Below are 10,627 nucleotides of genomic sequence, written 5' to 3'. Positions count from 1 at the left end.
TTTAGCAATCTATGAATTAAAGTACATGATTTATATATTTTTAAAACGTGAACATGTTAATATTGCAAATAGTAAACTTCACCATTTAGGACACCTTCAGAGAAGAACTATACATGTTCCATGAAATTGTTGCCTAGGAAACAAATGATTTCCTCTTATTTTTAGCATAGAAGTGTAGGTGTATGAAAGCTCTGAATCAGCCCACACACAGCATGAACACTGATATTTACGCAACCAACATGACTGTAGGGGGCTTCTGCCTAGTGGTCGTCAGAGATGAAATGTCTATATTTTGTCTAATAATTATCTGATAGATAACATGGATACGGACTTTTTTTCTAAATTACTGAGAAAAAATGGAAAGACATGTCATAGGACTAGATCATCAGAATAAGGTGACCAAGTAGATTTCTACAATTATTTTGTTTCTTTTTCAGATAAGAAGTATGCATGCAAGGACGAAAAAGAGAGATTTAGTCCATTCAAAAAAACTACCAAATACTTGTAAGTAAGCAACGATGAAATATTGCCACAAAATGTCTATACTCTGCTGAAAGAATAGTTCATACTGTGAATAAAGGTGAAGTTGAGTTTATCAACTAAGACCCAACAAAAATGTGTGCCTTCTCAGAATAAATATAAGATGTAGGTACAATTATCTGAAACAATCTAACACCATCACCTTGGAAGTACAATCAAGGTGTTCTGTGTCCTCTTGTGTGGTTTAACCATTTAAGCGAACTATGTTTAATAAGTTTTTCATGTTTAAACTGCTTAGCTAAGTTGCATATAAATTAATTATCCTCAAAGTTCTCAGTATACATATCCAAAATTTTAGTTCCAAGGACATAACATTTTCGGAGAACAATAATATAAAAATTGTGTCACTAGTTCCTTGGAGAACCTCCAATATTTGAAGTATTAATATAAATACATGTTTATTAAAATTATTTCTTCCCAGTGTGTTATGCTGAAACTTTTTTCCCTATAAGGTGGCAGAAACCTTCAGGAAAGCTGATGTTAAATACATAATTATTTTGTTGACATTGGGTTATTAAAATGGTTCCTTTCAGTTTAAACCATAGTCATATCAAAATCTTCATTCTCTCCATTCAGTTCAGGAAAGACTTGAAATTTGAAGACTAGGAGAAGACAAAGATGGTTGATCTAGTCTTTGAACATTTTGTCCTGTTTTAGCACCTGGAACAGAAGTAGATGACTTTGCCTTTAAATGTCTTTCATGTTTTCTCTCCATCCTGGTTTCTAGTTCCTTTACCACTGAGACAAAGAATAAGAATTGAGAGAAAAAAAATTCATATTTGTGGCTGCTGATACGGTAATATAAAGGAGGTACTCCTGACCTTATTCAATTTGATGCTCAGATCTTCCAGGGGTATGCTGGATTCTATATTGTTCATGAACCTAGATTTCTGATGGTATCTAACTTCATTTAATTGTCTCTGCCTTTAAGAGTCCACTCATAGAATACAGCCAAGCTCCTAAACCATTTCACCAAAGATATATGCTGTCAACCATTTCTCTAGGTTGGGAAATTTATTGCTTGACCAGTCAGCTGGCTAGGATGCTTCCTAAATTAAGTCTCCCAGGTAAGCTTTATTATCTTTATGTGGAGCTATTTCAATACTGGAGCCTGCTTCTGCACTTCAGAGATCATCAAAGAATTGAAATGTTGTAGGGTCACCAACGTATTTTCTTCAGACACTATATTTTGTCTTAGAGTTCTGCTGGCCTAGGTTGTTTTAGAAGGCTCTAGCTTTAAGAAGTGCCCATACCATAAACAGACACTAAATATATCTATGTTCATATGTATACCTATACTTTAGGCCAAACTCTCCCCAAAACAATCTCACCCTGCTCCAGACTGACAACCCAGGTAATTTGGTTCTTAACCTCCACTACTCAGGTAGTTAATAAGATACCAATATCCCCTTCCCATAAACAAATCCGTTCTTAATTAGAGAGTCTCTTGGAACACCCTTTACTATACATGAAAGAAGGTGACATCTCTCTTTTCTCTCTATTACAAGAAAAAAGCTTATGCCTATGCCTGTGCCTAATCTAACAGCCAATGTGGTTGCAGCCCAATCCCCTGGGGAGCCCACCACACAGCCTGTTGGCACATTGTGCTCGTATGCACCCAGTATGATGAACAGTACAGAGTCCTAGTCCCAAGCAATACCAGACCACCACCATCACAAACTTCTATAGCCTAAACCACAGAGGCCATCACAGACATCATGAACAAAAATTTCAATGGAAGTAACTGCTTGGAGATTATGCTACAGAATCCATCCACAATTAAAGGCAATACGCCATACCCAACTGACATCCTGGGACCCATCTTCAGGGAAAAATCTTTTCTTACAAAAGTACTCCATAAAATAGGGGGAAAAAATGATTGTTCCACTAGATTTGCAGATATCAACATATGGGCACCAGACACATAAAAAGTCAAGAAAATGTGACACCCGAAAGAAACATAAGTCTTCAGAAACAGATTTTTTTTAAAAAGCATTTATGAAATGCTATAACAGGAAATAAAAATAATGATCTTACAGGAACTCAGCAAGATACAAGAATACACAGACAAACAATTCAATGAATTCAAGAAAATAATTCATGATATGAATAAGAAGTTCAAAATAAAATAAATATCATATAAAAGAACCAAGCAAACATCTTGGAGCTGAATAATTCAATGAATGAAATAAAAAACACAATTGAGAGTTTCAGAAAAAGACTATCTCAAACAGAAGAAGGAATTTCTGAGCTTGGAAACAAGTCCTTTGCAATAACAAAGTCAGAAAAATATTTAAATAAAAGAGAAAAAAGAAAGTCTAACGGACTTATGAAACATCATTACATGAACAAATATTCGGAGCATCATATTACTGAATGAGGCACAGAATATCTATTTTATACAATAATGGTTGAAAGCTTCCCAATATTTGGGAGAGCTATGGACATTCAAATCCAGGAAGCTGCAAATTCCTGAATTAGACTCAATGCAAAAATATTCTCTCTAAGGCATATTATACTCAATGTCATTTGTCAATGACAAATTTTAGCTCCCACATATGAGTGAGAACATGCAGTATGTGCCTTACTTATTTCACTTAATGTAGTATCATCCAGGCTCATTTATATTGCTGCAAATTATAGCATTTAATTCATTTTATGCAATATAGTGTTCCAGTGTGTGTGTTTGTGTTTGTGTGTGTATATCCAGATGTAGTGTTCCAGTGTGTGTGTGTGTATCCAGATATAGTGTTCCTCTGTGTGTGTGTGTGTGTGTGTGTGTGTGTGTATCTGTGTGTGTATAACATTTTCTTTCTATGTTCGTCTGTTTCTTGATGGACACTTAGGTTGATTTCATATCATGGCTGTTGTGAATACTGCTGTAGTAAAGTTGTGCTCACAGAAGTAGAAAATAGAATTATGGTTATTAGAGGCTAAAAAAAATAAAAGAAAGAGGAGGATAGGGAGACGTTATTAATACATATAAAATTACACCTAGATAGGAGAAATAAGTTATTAGGTTCTATATCACTATACGGTAACTATAGTTAATGATGATTATTGTATATTGTCAAATAGCTGAAAAACAGGGTGTTGAATGTTCTCAACATACAAAAATATGTCTGAGATGATGGATTTACTAATTACCATGACTTGGTCACTGCCTGTTGTACTCATGTATCAAAATATCACTCTGTACCCCATAAATATATATATATATATAATTATGTTTCAATTAAAAACAAATTTTTAAAATTTGAAAACAAAGAATTCTAGAAGCTGCAAGAGATGTAATTACATAAAAGCATGTAATTACATATCAGAAAATTCTTATTACACTATCAGCAGATTTCTGCAAGCAAAAAACTGCAGGCTGGTAAAGAATAGGGAGCTATATTCAAATTGGTAAAAGAAAATACATGGTACTCAAGAATACTATATTCAGCAAAGCTAGTCTTCAAAACTGAAAGAGAAATAAAGACCTTCTCAGATAAGCAAAATCTTAGGAAATTTATTGTCACCATACTGGTCTTACACAAAATGCTTAAGGGAGTGTTACAACCAAAAAGGAAAGGATAGTAACTACTATCATGAAAACATGTGAAAGTGTAAAGCTCACCAGTAAAGTTCACAAAGTCAGAATACCTTGTGCTGTAATGAGCCATGTAAATGTTTTATTCTTCTAGTATCACAGTTTATAGTCAAAATGGTCAAAAACAATAGCTACAATTAGTGGCTAGTGGACCCACAGTAGATAAAGATATAAATGAAGGCAACAAAAATATAAATTGTAGAGTGTGAGAAAGAAAATTTTTATGGTATTTTTATATGGCCAAAGTTAACGTCTTATTAATTAAAAATAGTCTATTGTAACTACAAGACTCTTTTAGCTTCATGGTAAGTATAAAGAAAAAAATTACAACAAATACACAAATAAGAAAGAAAATAAAGCTTAGTATAACAACTGCCAAGCCACAGACAAAAACAGTAAGAGAGGAATAGTGGAATAAGTAATCTACGAAAGAACCAGAAAAAAATTAACAAAAGGGTAGGAATATGTTTTTACTGATCAATAATAACATTGAAGTAAATGGATTAAGTTCTTCAATTAAAATATATAGATTGGCTGAATGGATAAAATAAGATACAATTACATGCTGCTTGCAAGAGACTCACTTTACATTGAAGACACGCATAGACTGAAAGTAAAGAGACAGAAAAAGATATTCCAAATAAATGGAAACCAAAAGTGAGGAGGACTAACAATGCTTACATTAGACAAAATAGACTTTAAGTCAAAAACTAAAAAGAGACAGAATAATGGGAGGAGAAACCACATGATCATCTTACTGATGTAGACAAAGCATTTGACAAAATGCAGCACACTTTCATAATAAAAACTCTCAAAAAACTAAAAGGAAATTTTGTCAATATAATAAAGGCCATATAGGAAAAGCCCACAATTAACATCATATTCAACAGTTAAAACTAAAAGCTATTCCCCCAAGATGAGAAACAAGGCAAGAATGTCTACTTTCATGACTTTTGTTCAACATAGTACTGGAGGTTCTAGCTAAAACAATTAGGCAAGGAAACAAAGACATCCAAATTGGAAAGGAAAAAGCAAAATTATCTCTGTTTATAGTTATAATAATCTTAGTTATAGACAATACTAAAGATTCCACATAGTATTGAAATTAATAAATTCAGCAAAGTTGAAGGATACAAAATCAACATGAAAAATAAATTGTTTTTATACACTCGATTAAAAATTTACAAAGAATATTGAGAAAACAATTTTTGTTTACAATAGTATCACAAAGAATAAATTTTCCAGGAATAAACTAACCAAGAAGGTGAAAGGCTTGTACACTACAGACTACAAAATATTGATCAAATAAGTTAAAGATGCAAATAAATACCATGAACTGTTCATGAATTAGAAATTATCATTGTTAAAATATCCATACTACCCAAGGCAATCTACAGTTTCAATGCAATTCCTATCAAACTCCCAAAGGCACCTTTTACTTAGAAATAGAATAAAAATCCTAAAATTCATATGGAGTTCCAAGAACCCCAAACAGCCAATACAATCTTGAGAAATAAAAACAAAACTAAAGATCTCACTTTCTGGTTTCAAAATATATTATAAAGCTACAGGAACAAAAACATGATACTGCTATAAAGACTGACATATAGACCAATGGAACAGAGAACCCAGAAATAAAACCACACATATATGGTCAATTGATCTTTGAAAATGATGCCAAGGTTACACAATGTGAAAAGGATAGTCTCTTTTTCAAATGGCATCAGGAAACCAAGATATCTACATATGAAAGAATGAAGTTGAACCCTTAATTTATATCATGTACAAAAATTAACTCAAAATGAATTAAAAACTCAAACATGACCCGGCTGGGTGGCTCACCTCTGTAACCCCAGCACTTTGAGAGGCCTAGGCAGGTAGATCATGAGATCAAGAAATCCAGACCATCCTGGCTAACACAGTGAAACCCCATTTTTACTAAAAATACAAAAAATTAGCCAGGCGTGGTGGCACGTGCCTGTAGTCCCAGCTACTCGGGAGGCTGAGGCCTGAGAATCGCTTGAACCCAGAAGGCGGAGGTTGCAGACAGCCGAGATCAGGCCACTGCACTACAGCCTGGGTGACAAAGTGAGACGCCATCCCCCAAAAAAAAACAAAAAGAAAGAAAGAAAAGAAAAGACCTAAACGTAACACTTGAAACTATAAAACTTCCAGAATAAAATTTAGGAAAAATCTTTATTACCTTGAACTTGACATAATTTCTTGAAAATTACATTGAAAGTAGAGCAACAAGAAAAAAATAACAAATTGAACTATATCAAATTTTAAAACCTTTCTACTGAAATGAAAACAATCAACTAACTAAAAAAGCCACTTGATGGAATATGTAAAAGTATTTACAAAGCATTTATCTGAGAAGGGGTCAATATTAAGAATATAAAAACAACTCCTACAATTCAGTAACCAATGACAACAACAAAACAAATAACTTGATGGAAAAATAGAAAAATGACTTAAATATACATTTCTCCAAAGATGTAAAATGGCCAATCACTACAGGGAAAGATGGTCAACATCACTTACCATCAGGGAAATGCAAATGAAAACCACAATTAGTTACCACCTTATACCCATTAGAATGGTAACTATAGAAAACAGAAACAGAAAGCAGAAAATAACAAGTATGAAAAACAATGCAGAGAAATTGAAATTCTTTTATACTATTGGTGGGAATGTAAAATGGTATAGCCCTTTGAAAAACAGTATGGACGTTCCTTAAAAAATTAAAAACAGAACTACCATACAAGCCAGCAGTCTCACTTCTGGGTATGTACCCCAAATAATTAAAAACTGGGACTGGAAGAGATATTTTCACACCAAAGTTTACTACAACAGTGTTCACATTAGCTAAAAGATTTCTGAAAGCTGTCTCAATGTTCATCAACAATGAAACATTCAGCATGGAAAGAAGGAAATCCTGTCACATTCTACAACATGCATAAACCTTGAGGACATTATGCCAAGTATAATAAACCAGTCACAAAAGACAAATATTTCATGTTCCAATTTATATGAGATGTCTAAAGTAGTAAAACTCTTATAAAGTATAATGGTGCTTGCCAGAAGTTAGGCGAGGAGAAAGGAGTTGTTGTTAAATGGGTACATATTTTCAGTTTTGCAAAATAAAAATAAATTCTAGGAATCTGTTGCACAACAGTGTGCACAGAGTTAACACTGCTGTACTATACACTTAAAAATGGTTGCAATGTTTAATTCTATTATGTGTTTACTATAACAAAAATTATTAAAATTGTTTGGCTATTTAGATTTTTTACTTTATCATATAATGTATTGTCCCTTTAATATATGCAGTGTCTTTTTTATCCTAATATTGCTAATTTGTATTTTTTATTGATCTATTTGAACACAGATTAATTTTATTAATCTTTTCAAAGAAACAGTTTTTGGTTTCAGTTTATTTTCTCAATTGTTTTTCATTTTCCATTCTTATAGTACTGATTTCTATTTCATTAACTTATTCCCTTATATTTATTATTTTCTTCTCTCTCCTTATTTTAATTTTAATTTTCTTATTATGGTTCCTTAGACTGAAGGCTTAGGCCATTGATTTGTTGCTTTATTCTCTCTTAGTATTTAGTGCTATAAATTTACCTCTAGGTTGTATCCAGCATTTTAATGTATTATACTTTTCTTTTAATGTATTTCATATTTTAAAATTTCTCTTGAGATTTCTTCTTTATTCATGTATTACTTAGATTTCCAAATATTTGAAGATTTTCTCTTTTCCTTTGTGTATTTCAATTTAGTTCTATTGTGTTTGATGTACATATTTTATACGATTATCATTTTAATTTATAAATATTTGTATAGGTCTAGGATATGATATTTTGATGTGTTCTGTGCACATCTGAAATAATGCTTTGTATGTTTTCTTTGTTATAGTGTTCTATAAATAACAACTAGGTCAGTTTCGCTGATAGCTTAGTGTAGATCTTCTATATTCTTAAAAATATTTTTCTAATTATTTTATCAATTATTTTGAGAGAAGCATAGGACTCTACAAGTATAATTGTGCATAGTCTATTTATTCTATTAGGTATTGCTTTTTGTATTTTGGAGCCTATTATTTTGTGTATAGCCATTTTGGGTTAGCACATATTCTTACTAGAATGAACTCATTATAATCACATAATTACCATCTGCGTTTCTTATTCCAAAGTCAATTTGATTATAATTTGGCTAATATTTGCCTGATACATCATCACAGATTTAATCCAGCCATATATTTTTTAAAGTGTAAGATATCATTATTAAGTAGGTTTAATTTTATAAATGCAGCATTATGTCACAGGAGATTAAATTATTGGAGAAGAATTTAATTAAGTATATGAAGAAAATACAAAAAAGTAATAATTATCTCCATTAATGTACACAAATATTTAACAAAAATTCAAAATTTATTCATAATACTCTCACCACAGTAAGAATTGAAGAGAATTTTCTCAACCTAATAAGGTGTATCTATAAAAAAAACTTACCTATGAGTAAAGGATTAAATGTTTTCTCTCTTGAAACTCAGAAACAAGTCAAAAATATGTTTTCTTTATAAATCTCTTTAATATTGCACTGGAGACAGAGCATTATTAAAACAATATGACAAGATAAAACAGTGTATATAAATTTGAAAGGAATTAATGAGTGTTTTGTTTGTTTTTTGTTTTGTTTTTTAATAATTCAGTCTCTGTAGAGACTGTCAAAAATTGTCAATGCCGACTATAGTTCAAGTTGTGATAGCGGAGTATTGGGAAAACTTTACAATTAGCAATAATCGCACCTCAGATAAACCTCATTGGCTACGATACTGACACTGCACAAAGCTAATGAGTGTTTATTTATAGATGACATGATAGTCTATGTAAAAATTCACCAAAAATATACCTCCCGAAAGCTACTAGAAATAATCAGTTTAACAAAATCACAGGACACAAAGTTAATATACAAAGTTATAAAGTTGTATTTTTCTGTACTTTCCATGGTGTTAAGATACATCAAAAGAGGTGCTTAATTTAAGGTGGAAATTTAAGGAGGCAATGACTTTCAAGGCTGTGGTACAAGCAATAAACGATTTGAAATTTAAATTTTAAATATGTCTAAACCATAAAACCCTAAAATAATTAGTGATGAATCTGTATGATAAGATACACAGTTGACATTATAAGGGTAGAATCAGATTTTTTTGTTGTTGTTTTGGTAAGAGTTAGTGGTTTGGAAACAATAATTCCAAAACTAAACAAGGGAAGGTTCTATGTCTTGACTATAGTAGGAGTTACAAAATCACATACCGTTGGCCAAATTTATATAACTAAATTATTCAAAAGAGTTTATATTCTGTGCACATTAAACATCAATAAACTTGACCTCATCTACAAAATATGTCAATGGAGAAATCTAAATTGCATAAAACCTAGAATTGGTTAATCATATCAGATTACTATATCAGTGCTTCAAATGACCATCTGGGTTCAGAATTACACCACATAGTAACTATCAGCTTTCTCATATTTACCTGTTTTAATGTTCACTATGCAATCATTTATTTATTCACTCACTTGTTTACTAAATCATTTTCACATTTATCTATTCAACTAATCTTTAGGTATGTGCTGCAGGACAATCATTGTGCATCACAGAATAACCTAAGGGAACAGATTCAGGACTCCTTTTATCTGAGTCACAGTTTACCTCTATCCTATCAGTGTGACCTCATGGAGTTGTATCATGTGTGATTCTCATGTTTTTCATCTGCAAAATAATGGTAACATCTACGTCTGTGTAAAGCTCTCTTGGCACAGTGTCTGGCACATAAATATAATAGAAGAGAAAATATTTTCCCTTTCCTTCCCTTTATGCTAGCATTTCTGAAGTATGACTTCTGGGCTTTTGGCATCAGAATCACTTGCTATATATTTAAATCTAATCTTTGAGAATATAACCGCAGAAAGTACATTGTAGTAAGTGTTGAAATTGGGCATGCAATGATCATCTGATGCCCCTAGGCTTCACTAGTTTCCATCTTCTGCCTCCTTTTTCTTTTTTCACAAGCAAAATTCCCACCTGCAGAATCTCCCTTAACTTGTAAAAACAATTGTAATCTTGAACTATAAATGTGTTTTGTTTTCCTTCAAGTGTCACCAAAGGGCCTTCTGTATTATTTTGAGGATGCCTGTTAAAAATCCAGATTTTTAACTTCAATCCAGACATACTGAATTATAATTTGGGGAGGTAGGGATTCAGGAATCTTCATCTAAACAAGCCTCCCACGTGATTCTTAAATTCTGTAACATTTGAAAACTTTAGGCAAACCCATCAATCACAGTTTCCAAACCCTAATGATATTTGGGTTTAGTTATGGCAACCTAATTCATATCTACTGTCCTGTTCCTGGCCCTCACCATCGAAGCAGCAGACTAGGAGGCCTCGTTGTATTTTTACTGGCAAATTTTGTCTCCAACC

At 32.2% G+C, this 10,627-nt stretch overlaps 1 non-coding gene across 1 annotated transcript; it reads right to left on the bottom strand.

Annotated features, from left to right (window-relative positions):
* Positions 1-8,852: 8,852 nt before the first annotated feature.
* Positions 8,853-8,993, bottom strand: LOC120360990 (U4 spliceosomal RNA). The gene has a single exon (XR_005577355.2). It is a non-coding gene; the product is annotated as a U4 spliceosomal RNA (small nuclear RNA).
* Between the last annotated feature and the right edge of the window lie 1,634 nt (positions 8,994-10,627).

The sequence above is a fragment of the Saimiri boliviensis genome, chromosome 6 (assembly GCF_048565385.1).
Source record: "Saimiri boliviensis isolate mSaiBol1 chromosome 6, mSaiBol1.pri, whole genome shotgun sequence".
Classification (NCBI taxonomy): domain Eukaryota; kingdom Metazoa; phylum Chordata; class Mammalia; order Primates; family Cebidae; genus Saimiri; species Saimiri boliviensis.
This window is presented reverse-complemented; position numbering and strand designations above follow the sequence as displayed.